Source organism: Labeo rohita, unplaced genomic scaffold, assembly GCF_022985175.1.
Source record: "Labeo rohita strain BAU-BD-2019 unplaced genomic scaffold, IGBB_LRoh.1.0 scaffold_30, whole genome shotgun sequence".
Classification (NCBI taxonomy): Eukaryota; Metazoa; Chordata; class Actinopteri; order Cypriniformes; family Cyprinidae; genus Labeo; species Labeo rohita.
In genome coordinates, this window is record NW_026129217.1 from 705094 (window position 1) to 722162 (window position 17069).

The 17069-nt window shown below is 38.0% G+C and overlaps 1 protein-coding gene across 1 annotated transcript in view; it reads right to left on the reverse strand.

The window, feature by feature from the left end:
• Nucleotides 1-17069, reverse strand: part of LOC127160213 (uncharacterized) — a 522769-nt gene that overhangs the window by 147102 nt on the left and 358598 nt on the right. The gene's annotated exons all lie outside the window — the stretch shown is intronic.

Here is a 17069-nt window from a genome sequence, read left to right on the forward strand (position 1 = left end):
ATTCTGTTCGGGCAGGTTTACCAAGGACAGCCAAAGATGGCGATGGGCCACCTAATTACTGGCCATTACATGACCCAATGACACTAACGCATAACATGTTGTGAAGAATCCAATCTGTCATGGACAGTACTTCCCCCATAAGCATGTCGCTTAGCTTTCCCCTGACATGGTCTCACTTACTGTAGTTCCCCAAAGCAAATAGCCTGATAAGTCTGCAGCAAGGACATTGGGCTCAAATGCCCTTGCCATGCAGGTCTGATCACTATAAATCCTTGCCAAGCTCTTTTTATCATTAACTCATTTGCTCCCAGTACTGGAGTGAAGGTGACATGGTAACACAATACGGTAAGGATACACAAATTACCATGAATTCATGCATAAATTCATGCATAATGCATTACGTACACACACACACACTGTATATAAATAACAAATAACACTTTAAGTGCAAACAATAAGTGTAACCATAATCAAAGTAGTGCTTTCTTAAACTAAAAGCAAATCTTAAACTGCAAAGCATGAAAAGCTAAGAGATGGTGACTACACAGAACAGCCAAAGATATGGTCATGTTTTTCAAGAATATAAGCATGTCTAAAGCTGGCTGCACACTAGAAGATTTTGAGAGCAATTTTAAGCCCAATTTACAATAGCCATTTTACAATAAGCCCAATTCGAGGCTTGATGTTTTGTCCAAAAATACTGTTGTGGTGTCATTAAGATTATTTAGCTGCTCCCAATCGAGACCGAACTCAAATCGTAAATATCAAACATGATGTTGCGGGCTTCTATAGCTGAAACTTGACAGCTACAAATATCCCACATTTTTTCACTGTGAAACAGAATGAGGGCCGGTAGAGCCAGCTGACAACGTCGATTTTTGTCTTCAATTTGTTTTTCTTCTCTAGACATCGTTCCTACAGTCAGCAAGTGTGTGGTCTCATGGTCTGATCGAATCGTCTAGTGTGTGCATTCAGAGGATTGTAAGACTAAAAAAATCAGTTGAAACTGTCTGTGTCTGTGGTCTCCCATGGTTTTAAAATCGGTTAAGAACTGAAAACCGTCTAGTGTGGGGTCAGCCTAAGTTTTCTGGCAGTAGTTGAGACCTTTGGGCAGTAACAATGTCTCCTGCAGTTGAAAACACATGCTCACTTAGAACAGAGGTAGCAGGGATGGAAAGGTGTGCTGTGGCAAGTGGAGACAGCTCTCCACCCACTTGACCACCAGGACAGCAACTGAGTGGGATAAAAACCTCCCTTCTGTAGAGTTAAATTACTTTGGATTGCTCTCTTTCTGTTGGCCATGAAGGGGGAATCGCCATCATTTGGTGTCATGCTCTTTTCAATCATGCTCTTCAGTGGCATCTTCAATATTAATGTCTCCCTCATGCTCCATCATGCTTATATTGTGAGACAACTTTTCACCTCAATGAGAAATACCATGTTTTGGTCTCACTAGATCTGGTGGCACAAGATCTTGTCACACCCCTAGTTTAGACATTTTGTTAGAAAAGAGATTACTAGCATTTTGTTAATGAACTAAACTTGAGCTAAAGACCTTCTCTTTTTCTGCCTTAGCTTCTACAAGAATCAGCACTGTGGGCTCTTGTGAAACGTGGCCTGATGTTGTTGGAGGAGTGTGGTGAAGAGCTGAAAAAAAAAAAGTAAATTATGCAATTGATTGCCTTCTCAGATGTACACGTACGTCGTAAAATTTCTCTTGATCTGGACAGCATCTGCTGTGTACAAATGTCTGACAGACATCTGTAAGATGTCAGTTTTACATTCTAAATCATAAACATCTTTAAGACATCTAATAGACATCTATTTGACATCTGATAGGAAACGTCCAATAGACGTATTGCAGATAAGCAAACCATGACTTGCAGATGTAAATGCAGACGTCAAATAGACATCTCCAAGATGTATGTGTGCTGTCAGGGTTTATATGCTGTGGGTAGGTAACCCCACCCACATCAGCATGCATCATTGCCCTTTCAAGTGTGAATAAAGGTATTTTCAATGAATGGGAACGTGATATCCCAAGTGTACCAACTTAATGAGAACCATTTCTTACCTCATTCCTGACTGAATCAATTGTATAAATGACTCAGTGACTCAATCATTAGGACAGTGGTTAACCGCCACCTACTGGCAATTTTAGTTTCACATTTAAAAGTACCTGTCACAAGTTCGTTTTCAGTGTTTCCCTGTTTTCTTGGCTAGTTTAGTTCCCTGGCATAGTTTCCTGTTTGTGTCTGATTGTATCTAAAACAATTTCCCCTCCTCGCTCCATGCATTTTATAACCGCTCCGCTCCGGTTTCACTGTTTCCCACTCCCACTCCACGTCTTGCTCACTGATACCAGAAACACAGCTCCGCGTCTAAACTATATCAGTATGTTTGAAATACCACAGTTCTGTTCATAACCTATATTAAAAGAAGAAAATAACAGAAATAAAATGAAGATATAGTTTTAAAGTGGCTTATTGGAACACTAGTGCGCAAACTCTTTTCCTTATGCCAAGCTAACATGGTTGTCAATCAGCATTAAAAGGTGGTTGTCATGGTTGTCAATCAGCATTAAAAGCATTAAAAACCATTAAAAAAAAAGCATTAAAAATAAATAAATAATAATAATAATACGTTTCATCAGTTACTTTGCATTCAGATCATTGCATTTTTTATAGATTTTACAAATTTTACATTTGTTTGAATGCATTATTGAGAGAATGATTGCGTGTGAACAAGTGTTGTACTTGTTTAAATCACGCTTTCACTTGAAAAATATTCAGTATCTTAAAAGAACAAATTAATTCGCCGAAAACTATAATTTTCCGCTCATGTCCATTGCTGTCATCCTACTTTTCACATTCTTTCTGATTTGAGTGATCCATCTCCATCAAGCTAGCTAAACAGGCTATGTTTAACACATGCATTCTTGCTATATATGCAGTTATATTATGGGTCGTTGTCATGAATTGTACTCGTGATGGAGCAGTAGTGAAGCGTTCTTGGAGCGAGTAAAAACCACAACGCTCCGACTTTTAAAATTTCCGCTCCTCACTCCATTAAAAATCACACCGCTCCACTCCGCTCCACTCACATACTCTGATCTTTAGGTTCAGGGGTGTATTCCAGAAAGCAAGGTTAATTTACCATCTGCTAAACCGTGAACTCTAGGTTGATTAACCCAGACCTTGCTTACTCAAGGTATGCTGTTTCCAAAAACACGTTGCGGAGTATGTTCATTCAGCTGAGAGTATGTTCCTGGTTAACACGTAAGACATTCTCAACAGAGCAACCTATTTACCTATTGAAAAATGGGAATCGGATTCATCTCTTTCCCATGATTTTAATATATGTATACAGATTTGTAAAAATAATTTTTCTTTTATTGTTAATTCTAATTTGCAACTTATTCAATATAAGACTCTGCATAGAGTACATACTACACAACAAAGAAAGTATAGAATGGGTTTTACTAATTCACCCATATGTGTTCAGTGTAATCTTTTAATTTTTTTCACTTACCTTCGTTTCTTATGGTATTGTAGTCTTGATCAGATTTTTTGGTTTTTTTTATAGAAAAATTGCATATGTTACTAGAATAGGAATACCATTTTCTGTATCCTTCTGTTTATTATTAAAAGTTTGGGGATAGATGTTGCACTGCATTATGAATAATTGACTTATATTGCTTTGATTTTAGCAAAAAAAAAAAAAAGCTATTCTTCAACATTGGGAAGCCAAACAATCATTAAATATTAATCATTGGCTGAATTTATTACTTGAACACATAGTAATGGAACAGACATCAGCTATAGCTAGGAAGAATATTAGTTCTTATTTGTAATTGTGATCACCTTTTATTACTTTAATTATTAATTTTGGATTGGAGAAGTGATTTTCATGTGTTATTATTATTATTATTATTATTTATTTATTTATTTATTTATTTAAATAAATATTTGTGGAATAAAGAGAAAAAGTCTTTAAATTTTTTTTTTGGTTTTTTTTTTTTTTTAGAGACAGAAACAGTAGGTAAATTTAATATCCTTAAATGGATGTTTTTCTTGAATTATTAATAATGTGGACAGTGAAACTGGGATTTATGTGTTTGTATGTTATTGTATGTTTTTTGGGAGGATTGTGCAGTGATGTTTAAATGTATTTGAATGAATAAAAAAATATATGATGCAAGAGGGAAGCACGCCAACTTCTATCAGTTCAAAGTGACAAAGGGCAAAACCAACAAACAGTCCATATTACCTGACACTAATTGGTTGTTGTGCAATCATTTTTTTTTTGTTTAATCTTTGATCCTTGAAAATAAGAATTATATTGTTTGTTTGGTGCTAATTATATAATTAATACGGTTTTTCAACGTTATTGGAATTATATATAATATTGTACCTGTCATGTCCACTGGAGTCTCGTCAGTAGGTCATGCATGCGCTGACTGCTCAGAAATAAGCTAACCCTGAAACATAACCTACTCCAGAGCAGGTTATCTTCAAAGAGTGAGTTGCTATGGTTATTTACATACCCAGGAAAGTTACCTCCATTTTTGGAACCAAAAGTTGAGGTTATCCGCTTGCTTACCCTTAAACAAACCTGGGTATGTCACACAACCTGCTTTCTGGAACAACCCCCTAGGTTTATTCAAGTGTGCTATTAGTATACTTCTTATAAAAAAATAGAAGTTTATTCAAGTGTGCTCATTTAAGTATACTTGACTTACACTTAGAAAAAGCCTAAATATATTTGGGATATACTTGTGCTGCTAGAATCCGTTTTCATTGTTATACGGTAGGGGACGCTATTACAGATCTAATGTAAAGAATTTCCAATAAACACATGTGAAACCTAAACAACACTTTTCCATGTGTAATCTAACACAATCATCAGACTTTAAACAGCATCAAAACTGTGTAACACTATGGAATAAAATGTTGACCAATGAAGAGGCAATAATGACTGTAAAGCTTTGGGGTGTTGATCAACTCTATCTACATTTTGATTATCATTCTGAATTCAAATCATAGTCTTTTTTCAGCTTTTTGTTCAAAATATTGTTTTTTATTTTTTATTTTATGAAACTTACCCACAGTCAAGTGTTTAAAAAACAATGCATGAAGAGATACATTCAGTCTTCGTCCAGCGAGACAAAGCAGATTGACCAAGTTCTGAGTCTCTAGCCCAGAGAGGCACAGACATTTTCAACAAGGTTAAGCTCCGGTGAGCAAACCTTCACTTCAGGTACTTTCGCTTGCGTGTTCCAAGCTAAGGACCTTCAGCACCTACTCCAGGGCCACACCTGCGTGTTCCAGATCTTAGGACCCTTTGGTGCTCCAGGAGACCACCGGACTGCTCATCAACCACAGAGAATGTAAAAATCACTTCCAAACCTCTTCCAGAGACCTTGGTATTGTTTTATATTATCAGTATATGATTTTCTAATTTACATTAGGTATGATATAACTGATTGCAGTTGATAACAAATCTTACATGTATTTGTTTGATGCATAATAAGGTTCTTCACCTTATTTGTTTCAGAGTAGCAACTATTTATTTTTCTAGATAACATAGTGCTGACATAGCAACTCCCAACATAATCACTTTCTTCTTATGCATCTTATGCACTTTATTCCTTTCTCATTCATGATATTCATTTAGTAGTTTTTGATTACTCTTGCATATCTTCTGTTAATAAAATCTATTTTATTACAACTTGTGTCTTCCTTGTGTTGATAATACAGTAAGAGGTTCTACAAGTTAGAGATCCCACCAATCTTTCTTATGTGATGCACTCGTACTTATAACCACACATTAACTGACATGTGATCCAAGAATCATAACGTCATCTGTGACATGTGTACCCATCACTACCCTATTTATGTACCTCCTTAGGTTGGCGAAAGCAAAATCCACTATACTAGAATAAAATGTTTTTGTTTACAAGCAGATACCCTGTTCTTTCTTTTTATGTTTTGTATGTTAAAATATTAATATAACAAAATACATACAAATTAATACCTAAACAGGGACATAGTAGTATACTTGGTGTATGATGTAAAGTTCACTTTAAGAAAACTTACGAGTATACTTGCAGTATGAAACTACTAAACTAGTTTACTGAGACTATACTTCAAAGTGTACTAAAAATGCTACTACACATATTTAATTAGTAAATCAGTTCAATCAGTATACCTATAAGTTCACTTTTAGTATAGTTGCAGTACAAGCTAAAAACTTTGATACAAACTTGTGTACTCAAAGTTTACTACTGTTATATACTTAAACTATACTTTAAAGTATACTTTTATATTCTAGAAAGTGGGCCAATTTAGTCCCAAGGAGTATTGAAATAGTACACTTATGAGTATACTACTAGTACACTAATATTGGATACTTACTACATAAAATATACTTAAAATATACTTGAACTTTACTTAAGCATAATTAATAAAATAAACTTGAAGTATACTATTTTTTAGTAAGGGTAGTGCCGCGCTTTAACTTAAAAAAGTGAGAAATAATGCCGTTTGTAAGAACAGCTGCATTTGGGATGGGATATATCACCTTGACCCACTTAAGAAAAGTTGACCCAAAACCAAACGTCTGCAACGTATGAATTAAATAACCCCACTCTACTCTGTCAAATGCCTTCATCGCATCTAGTAAGAAAGCAGCAACTGGTACATTCTCAGTGCGGCTTTGCGGTAGAGCCCTACGCGGGTGTCAGGATTGTGTTCGGTTTTGTCTTGTTTTTTCCCAGTGTTTTTACCTTCTGTTTCTAGTGTTTTGGTTTGTTCCATTGTCTCCCCCTTGGTTTTGTTTAGTTTTGGTTTCTCCTGCCCATATTTGTACTTCCCCTCATTATCTCGTTTGTGACCACTCCCCTGTTTTTGTATATTTAAGGTTTGTTTGTTTCACAAGGTCTTGTCGGTGATTATATTGTCATTCAGTTTATGGTCTATGCTGTGTCTGGTTTCCTGCCGTTTCCCTGCGTTTGTTTTATGTTCACTTTTGGATTACTTAATAAAACTACACCTGTTGGGATCTCCGCTCTCCTCCAGCTTATTCCCACGCACACCATGACGACGTACAGCGTGACAGAAATCACCGACCAAGGACAACAACATGGATGCCGAGAGGAGGATCATGAGCATTCGTCGAGGGATGAGGCCGGTGGAACGATATGTGGAGGAATTCTTGGAGGTTTGTCATCTGGTGAGTTGGAGCGATGCCATGATTAATACGTGTTTTCTAATGGGGCTAAATGATTCCCAGTTGCTCAGTTCCATACCCTATGAGGATCGCTATAAACCGGTTGCTGAATTTATCAACCAGGTCCTCACCCTCAGTCATTCCGATTTTTACGTTGATGTGAAAGATTCCGATCTTTCCCCCATTAGAGAACACGTTGCCGCTCCAGCCCACCATCAGCCAGCTTCCTCCACATGCCGTCCCAACCGGCCCGCTCCCTCTGGTCTTCCTGCGCTTCCTCCTGTTCGTTATTCCTCCTCTCTCATCGTCAGTCCGGAGATCGCGGCCAGCCCTCCGAGGTCATGGCCAACCTTGATGGCCAGTGTGTTGGACCCACCACTAATGTCTGCACGCAAGATGGCTGCCGCCACGCCAGAGTCTGCACGCAAGATGGCTGCCGCCACGCCAGAGTCTGCACGCAAGATGGCTGCCGCCACGCCAGAGTCTGCACGCAAGATGGCTGCCGCCACGCCCAAATCTGCTCGCAAGAAGGCTGCCACGCCAGAGCCTACACGTAAGATGGCCGCCACTCCAGAGTCTGCTCGCAAGAAGGCCGCCACGCCAGAGTCTGTCCGCAAGATGACAGTCACGCCCGAATCTGCACGCAAGATGGCCGCCACGCCAGAGTCTACACGTAGGCTGGCCTCCGTTATGGAGCCCCCGGCCAGGATGACTGCCGCACCCGAGCCCACTGACCCGCCAGAACGCCCTCAAGCGACCAGCCGTCCAGAGCCCGCTCGCCTCGAGCGCCTTCCAGGGCCCGCTCCTCAAGAGCTTCTTTCTGAGCCCACTACTCCTTTGTCCCTTCCTGAACCAAGTCAAGACATAGCTTCACTTCCTGAGCTAAGTCAAGACACAGCTCCACTTCCTGCGTCAAGTCAAGCGGCTGCGTCAAGTCAAGCGGCTGCGTCAAGTCAAGCGGTTGCGTCAAGTCAAGCGGCTGCGTCAAGTCAAGCGGCGGCTGTGTTCCCCGAGTCTAGTCAAGCTGCGGCTGTGTTCCCCGAGTCAAGTCAAGCGGCTGCGTCAAGTCAAGCGGCTGCGTCAAGTCAAGCGGCTGCGTCAAGTCAAGCGGCTGCGTCAAGTCAAGCGGCTGCGTCAAGTCAAGCGGCTGCGTCAAGTCAAGCGGCGGCGTTCCCCGAGTCAAGTCAAGCTGCGGCTGTGTTCCCCTAGTCTAGTCAAGCTGCGGCTGTGTTCCCCGAGTCTAGTCAAACTGCAGCTGTGTTTTCCGAATCAAGTCAAGTTGCGGATGTGTTTCCTGAATCAAGTCAAATTGCAGCTGCTTCACCTGAATCAAGTCAAGTTTCTGAGTCAGGTCAAGTTACAGCTGTGATTCCTGAGCAAAGTCACACTGCAGCTGCGTCGGCCGAGTCAAGTCAAGTTCTTGGTGCATCTCATGTGCCTGAGCATCCTCTTGCGCACCCTCCAGAGGCAGAGCTCACATCGGCTGTCAAGGCCGATCCAGAGACCACATCTGCCGGAGAAGCCGCGCCTATGCCTCCAGAGGTGTCAGCTCCGGCTGTAGAACCTCCTATGGGGGCGGCGTTCTCCTTTAAATTCTCTGCTTCTCCCTCTTTTCGGTCTCCTTCTATCCCTGCTCTCCCCAGGTCCCAGGCCGTGACGCAGTTGCCCGCGCTGCCCTGGAAGGCTCCAGAGCCTGCGCGCCCTCCAGAGCCTGCGCGCCCTCCAGAGCCTGCGCGCCCTCCTGAGTCGGCTACTCCGTCAGCGCGCCCTCCTGCGCGCGCTTCTCTTCCAGCGCGCCCTCCTGAGCCAACACCTTATCCAGCGCTCCCTAGGGCTGTCAGAACCATAAATTCCCCCAAGGAAATTTTGGGGGGGGGCTACTTCCCTGATCAGCCATGGCCTCCTGAACTGTTTACCCGGCCATGGCTTCCCGAACGCCATGGGCCCCTGAGCTCCCTGATCCGCCCTGGAGGCCGTCCCCATATCCGGTGTCTCCTGTGTCCCTGCCTACCGGCCTCCAGAGCACCCACCCTCCCACCCTAGTGTGTGTTACGGCGTGAGTCGCGCCTTGTAAGGGGGGGGGTAATGTCAGGATTGTGTTCGGTTTTGTCTTGTTTTTTCCCAGTGTTTTTACCTTCTGTTTCTAGTGTTTTGGTTTGTTCCATTGTCTCCCCCTTGGTTTTGTTTAGTTTTGGTTTCTCCTGCCCATATTTGTACTTCCCCTCATTATCTCGTTTGTGACCACTCCCCTGTTTTTGTATATTTAAGGTTTGTTTGTTTCACAAGGTCTTGTCGGTGATTATATTGTCATTCAGTTTATGGTCTATGCTGTGTCTGGTTTCCTGCCGTTTCCCTGCGTTTGTTTTATGTTCACTTTTGGATTACTTAATAAAACTACACCTGTTGGGATCTCCGCTCTCCTCCAGCTTATTCCCACGCACACCACGACGACGTACAGTGTGACAGCGGGACTGTTTTCTTCATCCCGCTCCCGCCCGCACCCGCCGAATTTCTGACCATTACTGCCCGCTCCCACAACGCGTGTGTTACACTCCCGCCCGCTCCCGCAATATGTATGTCCACTCCCGCCCACACCCGCAAAACTCTGTGAATTTATTCCTGCACGATAATAGACATGCATTGATTTTGTCTTCTCCCATCCCGCAGGAAAAAAAAAAAACGTATTTGTATTGCTATTATTAAAGAGATTCATGTTTGTTTCTTTCCCTGGCCTGCATGTATTCAGACGCACTGGTAGGGAAGATGAATAGTAGCCTGGGCTATCGGGGACATCTAAAACTCTTAGGCTACCGCGTGTTTCTTTAGACTTCAAATACTTTGATTTTGGCTATTGAAGTATTTCGTAGGCTTGATTGGTCCTGGTGTAAATGTGCTGAAAGCATGTCTGAAAGCAGCTAGCCTATGAAAACACAGAAAGACAAAACACACAATACATTCGAATATAATTTCGTTTTTATCAAAAACGTTGCACCATCACACGGCATAAAAATAGACTGCTTTGCAAAAAAATACAATTCATTGCAATTCAGTCTTTTATACACAACCGGTGGATCCCAATGTCTTGTGACGTCATGAGGTCTGGAAATCCCCTCAGAAGCTTTGGGATTCTTTGCTCTGCTGTCTTTTACACTTCATCCCAAACACACCAGCTGAGGTAATTCCCACCTTTGTTTTTCTTTAAAGCTCTTGCTAATACATGTTAGAAACATTTTCTTAATAATAGTGTGCTGTTTTACTTAAACAACTTTCTTAATAAAACAAATACAATAACAGCTGGATTTGGTTGCAAAACAAATGTACTACGTAAAAAGAAAAGACATTCTTTCAATAGGACAATTGCTTGATTTCCTCTAAAACATACTGGAGTTACATATTTGCCCGTATGAGGCTTTTCAAGGAAATAAACACAGTAATACACCATTAACACCATATTAACTAAATACATCAAACAATGGGGCTGGGTAATTGTATTCTTCTGCATATTAGACAACAAGAACAAACAAACTGCTGGTTCATCTGGCCAAAGGAGAACTGGCCCCCTGACTGAGGCTGGGTTCTCCAAAGGGTTTTTTTTTTCATCTATTTCTGTCACCGATGGAGTTTTGGTTCCTTGCTGCTGTCGCCTCTGTCTTGCTTAGTTAGGGACACCTAATTTCCAGTGATGTCTTCTACTATTTGAACTGAACTTAATGATATAACTGAATTCAATGATGAACTGCCTGTGTTTACTGTTGTCCTTTTGCATTATTGACACACTACTTTCCTATTTAATACTGTAAAGCTGCTTTGACACAATCTGTATTGTTAAATGTGCTGTATAAATAAAGGTGATTTGACTTGACAAGAGGCACTACAAAATACAAGTCTGTGTCGTTTCAGCCTCCGCCATGCAAATGCTTGGCCCACCATTGAGAAATCCTTTGGCAGTTAAAAAATGCAACGCCAGTCACTTTATTTCAAGGCCCTTAAAGTAAAGCCAGAATTTGCTCCAGATGTCATTGCCTGTTGTACTATCTTGCACAAGTTTTAGCGAGAGTGAAGAATTCATTCAGTAAGCGCATGATCTGAACACAACACTGGTGCTTTATGGATCACTGGTGACTAATCTAAACACATGCACTCAAAATTTACACGGCTGGAAAGTGCAGACTTTACAGGAGACTTTTTACATTAGTAACATTTACATTATTTTAACCAGAATTTGTATTTGTCATTTTTAAGCCAGTGCTGACTAAAGCGGCAACCTCCCGGCATGTTTTTATCTCCCATTCTGTTCTAGTCTGTTTCCCTGTCATGGTTTTGTGTACTTTTATTTTGAAGTACATTATATGTGATTTTTTTGTTTTGGAAGTGGACTTCTCCTTTAATAAAAAAAAACAAAACAAAACAAAATATAATCACTTTGCCATTACATACAAAACTAAAGTATTTTAATAGCTGAAACAGTAGTATCAGCTGTTTTGAAAGAATGGGGAAAAAGAGGAGCTCAGCTCGGAATCTGACTGGACTCGTACCAAGAATTCTGATAAGCTGTCAGACAAGGGGCAAGCTAGGGCCTGAGGGTCTAGGGCCAGGGCCAGGCTAGGATCTATATTTAAGGCCCATGCAGGGCTTTACATGCAAAGGTGAAAGACTGCTTTCAGCATTAACATCACAATTCTTATGTATGCGTAATCAGAACTGTGCATACTTTACACTTAAACCTTAAACGAACACCACATCACAATCTTAGTGATTATATAATGGATTAAATGTAGCCCAAAGTAGCGCTCACATGACGCGGAGGTTACTGTGTGACAGATATGCGCAAACAGCACAGAACAGTACTCTTCCATCTCAACTGCTTGGGTCGCTAAACCGGGGCTATTCAAAATTTCTGACGGGGATATAGCCACAGTCTTTCATAGTATTTGGTGGAGATGGGGCACCACAATACAGTTCTGTTTGTGGCATCTGTTTGACAAGTCACATGGTTTTCAGTATGCAGTTGCTGATTTTGAAAGTGAAATCAAAAGTTAAAGATGAGGGATACTGAAATCAAGGACATTCCATAACTCACTCTAGACCAATTACCATTTTGAAGGGGTTGGACCTGAAGGTGGTCTATATAGGTAGAGTATCAGAAACTACAGCAGGTACATGACTCAGAAGTTTGACTGAAGTTAACTAAAGCAGAAAAAAAAAAAGGTAAGTGGCATTTTTGCTCCAGCAGGTTCATAATGAACCACGTGTGCTTGAGATTTCATGTGGTTTATTTAAATATATCGTTCTGTGGGTGTGTGGTGGGGGGTGGATGTACCTACTTAACCATGTTTTAGGGACATATTTATACACATTAGTAAACAATACCTGATCAAATCAAACTTTGAGGATGTCATTCTTCATGTCTTCATTTGTAAGACAGGTGTAAAAATAAAGTAAATCAAGTTTTTTTTTTTTTTTTTTTGTTTTTTTAACAAAATTTGTAAAATAGTTTTTTGTTTGTTAGGATTTGGTTTTAAATGTATAACTGTTTGTACATGAAAATAATAGAAGTCTACACTGTAAAAAACAATTAGTTGAGTCAACTTAAAATAATTTGTAACCTGGCTGCCTTAATTTTAAGTTCAGTCAACTCAAAAAAAGTTTATTCAATTTGAAATGTTAAATTATACTAAATGACAACTTAGATATTTAAGTTGAATCAACTTAAAATTTTAAGGCAGCTGGGTTACTTACCCATCTGTTAAGTTTAGCAAACACAAATATCTAAGTTGTTACTTACAACAATTTAACATTTCAAGTTGAATATTTTACTTATTTTAGTTGACTGAACTTAAAATTTTAAGGCAGCAGAGTAACAAATTATTTTAAGCTGGCTCAACAAATTGTGCTTTTTATTTTTTTACAGTGTATGCAATATATACCATTTAGATAGCTAAGCAAACATATATGTGAGTGTATTGTAACCACAGTTCATCACTTCCTGTTGCCCAAATGAAAGAGAAACCGGTAACACTTTACAATACGTGTACACAAATATGCATTAAATTCATGCTTAATTAATGCACAGATAATCATGAGTTAATGAATAATTCATGAAGAACTAAGCCATTTATTAATGATATTAAATCAGCAACTAATGAACATTCTATATGATTCATAGATTAAATAATCAATGAATTGTTATTAGTTAAATGGGTTATAATCTGTTAATTCCCTAACAACTTCTTTTATTAACTAATTATGTAAATTAATTTGTTAATTACCACAGTGGTCAAAGCTATGTACTTCAACTTATAGTTGTCTGCTTTAATTAATCATTAGCTAATGATTTAGTTTGGTTTAGTTCTTCATGAGTTATACATTAACTCGTGATTATCTGTGCATTAATTAAGCATGAATTAATGCATATTTGTACACACGTATTGTAAAGTGTTACTGAGAAACCAAATGTGTGCAGTTGGAGAAAAGATTGCATGAGAAAAGAGAGCTGGCTTCCCTGGGTGTAATAACAATTTTAATTGCCTCCACACTCATGCACATACATGGGGTTTGAGTGGTTAAAGAAACTATACAAATAAACATTCAACTTAGGTCACAACCAGAAAAAGTAAAAAAGAAGAGGAAACAAGTGTTGGCAAAGTGGTTCTCTCTACCCTGGTTCACCTTAAACACAATACGCTCATGCTCTAAGTGACCGTTACAGAGTGGGTGCATAGGTGGGTGTGTTTTGTGTGTGTGTGAGAGAGAGAGAGAGAGGGAAACTCTGAGCTCAGCAGCCTTACATGTCTTTAAAAAACGTTCTGTCTGTTTCTAGTTGCAGCTTCAAAGGACCTTGTTCATATTATATTAATTACTTGTATTTTATTTCTTCAGTCAAAAAAGCATCAACAAAACTCATTATAGATCAGAGCAGTTTAATTATTGCTGGGCACAAAACTTACAGCCTTTTTTTTTTTATTCAGCCAGCTTATGTAATTTTTTTTTCTGAATGTGTGTGTGTGTGTGTGGATTTGTCTATGTGTTGAAATTGTGAGGCTTCTTACACACAGTGGAGTGTTTGTATATGTGCATATCCTGAGGCTTTTGTCTGTCTCGATCCACGTGTTTTTGCATGTCGTAATATGAGAAACACTTTTAAACAAAGATCCCCAAACAGAAAGTGGAAATCCTGCTCATCTGGGGAATTTCCCCTGTGTTTCAGTCAGTTGCACATCTCTACCCTTACCAAAAAGAAGAATACTTAACCCTCTACGGTACGCAATATGATATCAATGAGGAAAAAATTATTTGTGATGTTTTTCCTGCTTAAAATTGGACTCTATAACAATATCAATAAACATTTTTTTTTTTTTTTTTATTTTTTAAAAGTTTGTTGCCTCAAGGCAACATTGTACCACAATGGACAAAAAGAAAGATTTTATATTTTCATGCAGAAAAAAATAATACATTTATTTAAAACATCAATTTCTTTAATCAAACATTTGAACAAATAGATCTATCACACCTTTGTTTTGCACATCTCATATTTAACAAAAAGTAAGATTTTGTACCCACATGTTGCTTTCAGGCAACACTGTACCATCGTGGATCACAAGTATAATCAAACTATCATATCTGTTCTCATACCAAAACATTATAGTTAGTGTTATTTCAAAGTTAAAAAAATAAATTATTATCATAACCTTTTACTAATATATAACTTATCCTTACAAGCATGCACATACACACACAAGCACATGCATGTAAAATCTCCTTCCTCATTAATGACTCCTCACTGCTTGTGAAAGCTGAGGAAGCACTTCCTCTCAACAGAATATGTGCAGATATTGTATATGAATTACAATTCTTATAAATGGATTACAATATCATGCAAAAATATTTAGATAATTCTAACTTTTTTCTTACAAATATCATATACATGTGTGCTGTGCTATATGCCTGGTATGGCCATATGTGATTCCATTACGGTACAATGTTGCCTTGAGGCAACATGCAGTTTTTTGTAAATTCCTGATATATTTGATGATATATTATGAAAAGTGTTTGAAAATACTTCTTTACTAATCATTGAAGGTAATTCAGATTTTGTTGGCAATTATATGAATGAAAATTGATGAAAAATGCACCTTTCTCTGGACAAAATATGGAGTCATGTGACATGTGCACATATCCTCAAAGAGGGAACAAACTAGACCCCTATGGGTCATGTGACCACTTTTTTGCAGTTTCATTTGTTAGTATTTGACTACTGCTTTACTAAGATAGCACTGATCCATTGAAAGGGTGGCTCATTTTATTTAAAAAAAAAAAAAAAAAAAAATAGGCTGTGTTGCCTGGAGGCAACACGGTACCATAGAGGGTTAAGTTCAAGTATATTTTTAAGTATACTTTATGTAGTAAGTATACAAATATCAGTGTACTAGTAGTATACTAGTATACTACTCTTTGGGACTAAATTGGCACACTTTCTAGTATATAAATGTATACTTTATGTATACTTTAAGTATAACAGAAGAAAACTTTGAGTACACTAGTTCACATCTATGTTTTCAGTTTGTACTGCACATATACTACAAGTGAACTTATACTGTATAGGTATACTGATAATTTACTAATGAAATACTTTTTTTAATGCATTTTTAGTACACTTTAAAGTATAGTCTCAGTAAACTACTAGTATACTGCAAGTACTCGTAAGTTTTCTTCAAGTGAACTTTACATTGTACTTTAAGTATACTACTGTGTCTCTATTTAGGTATTAATTTGTATATATTTTGTTATATGAATATCTGAACATACAAAACATCAAAAGAAAGAACAGGGTATCTGCTTGTAAACAAAAAACATTTTATTCTAGCATTTTATTCTTTTTTTATATATAAACACTTGAATGTGGGTAAGTTGCATAAATAAAAAATAGCTAAATAAATAAACAACAATTGAACAAAAAGCTAAAAAAAAAAAAAGATAAAAAAAAAGGGACTATTCATGATAATCAACATGCAGATGGGGTTGATCAACACCCCAAAGCTTGAAAGTCATTATTACCTCGTCATGGGTCGACATTTTATTCCATTATGTCACACAGTATTACATACCCTTAACAAAAAGAAGTATACTTCAAGTTTATTTTATTAAGTATACTTAAGTAAAGTTCAAGTATATTTGTAAGTATACTTCATGTAGTAAGTGTACAAATATCAGTGTACTAGTAATATACTTTTAAATGTACTGTTTCAATACTCCTTGGGACTAAATTGGCCCACTTTCTAGTATATGAAAGTATACTTTTAAGTATAACAGAAGTAAACTTTGAGTACACAACTAGTTTACATCTATGCTTTTAGTTTGTACTGCAAGTATACTAAAAGTGAACTTATAGGTATACTGACAGTTTACTAATTAAATACTTTTTTACACTTTGAAGTATAGTCTCACTAAACTACTAGTTTAATGGTTTATACTGCAGGTATACTCATACGTTTTCTTTAAGTGAACTTTACATCATACTTTAAGTATACTACTATGTCTCTATTTAGGTACTAATTTGTATATATTTTGTTATATGAATATCTCAACATACAAAATATCAAAAGAAAGAACAGGGTATCTGCTTGTAAACAAAAACATTTTATTCTAGCTTCATGCATCCATTTTTTATAAACACTTGAATGTGGGTAAGTTGCATAAATAAAAAAAAAAAATAAACAACATTTTGAACAAAACATTAAAAAACAAATAATCAAAATGTAGATGGAGTTGATCAACACCCCAAATCATGACAGTCATTTATTACCTCTTCATGGATTGACATTTTATTCCATAACGTTACA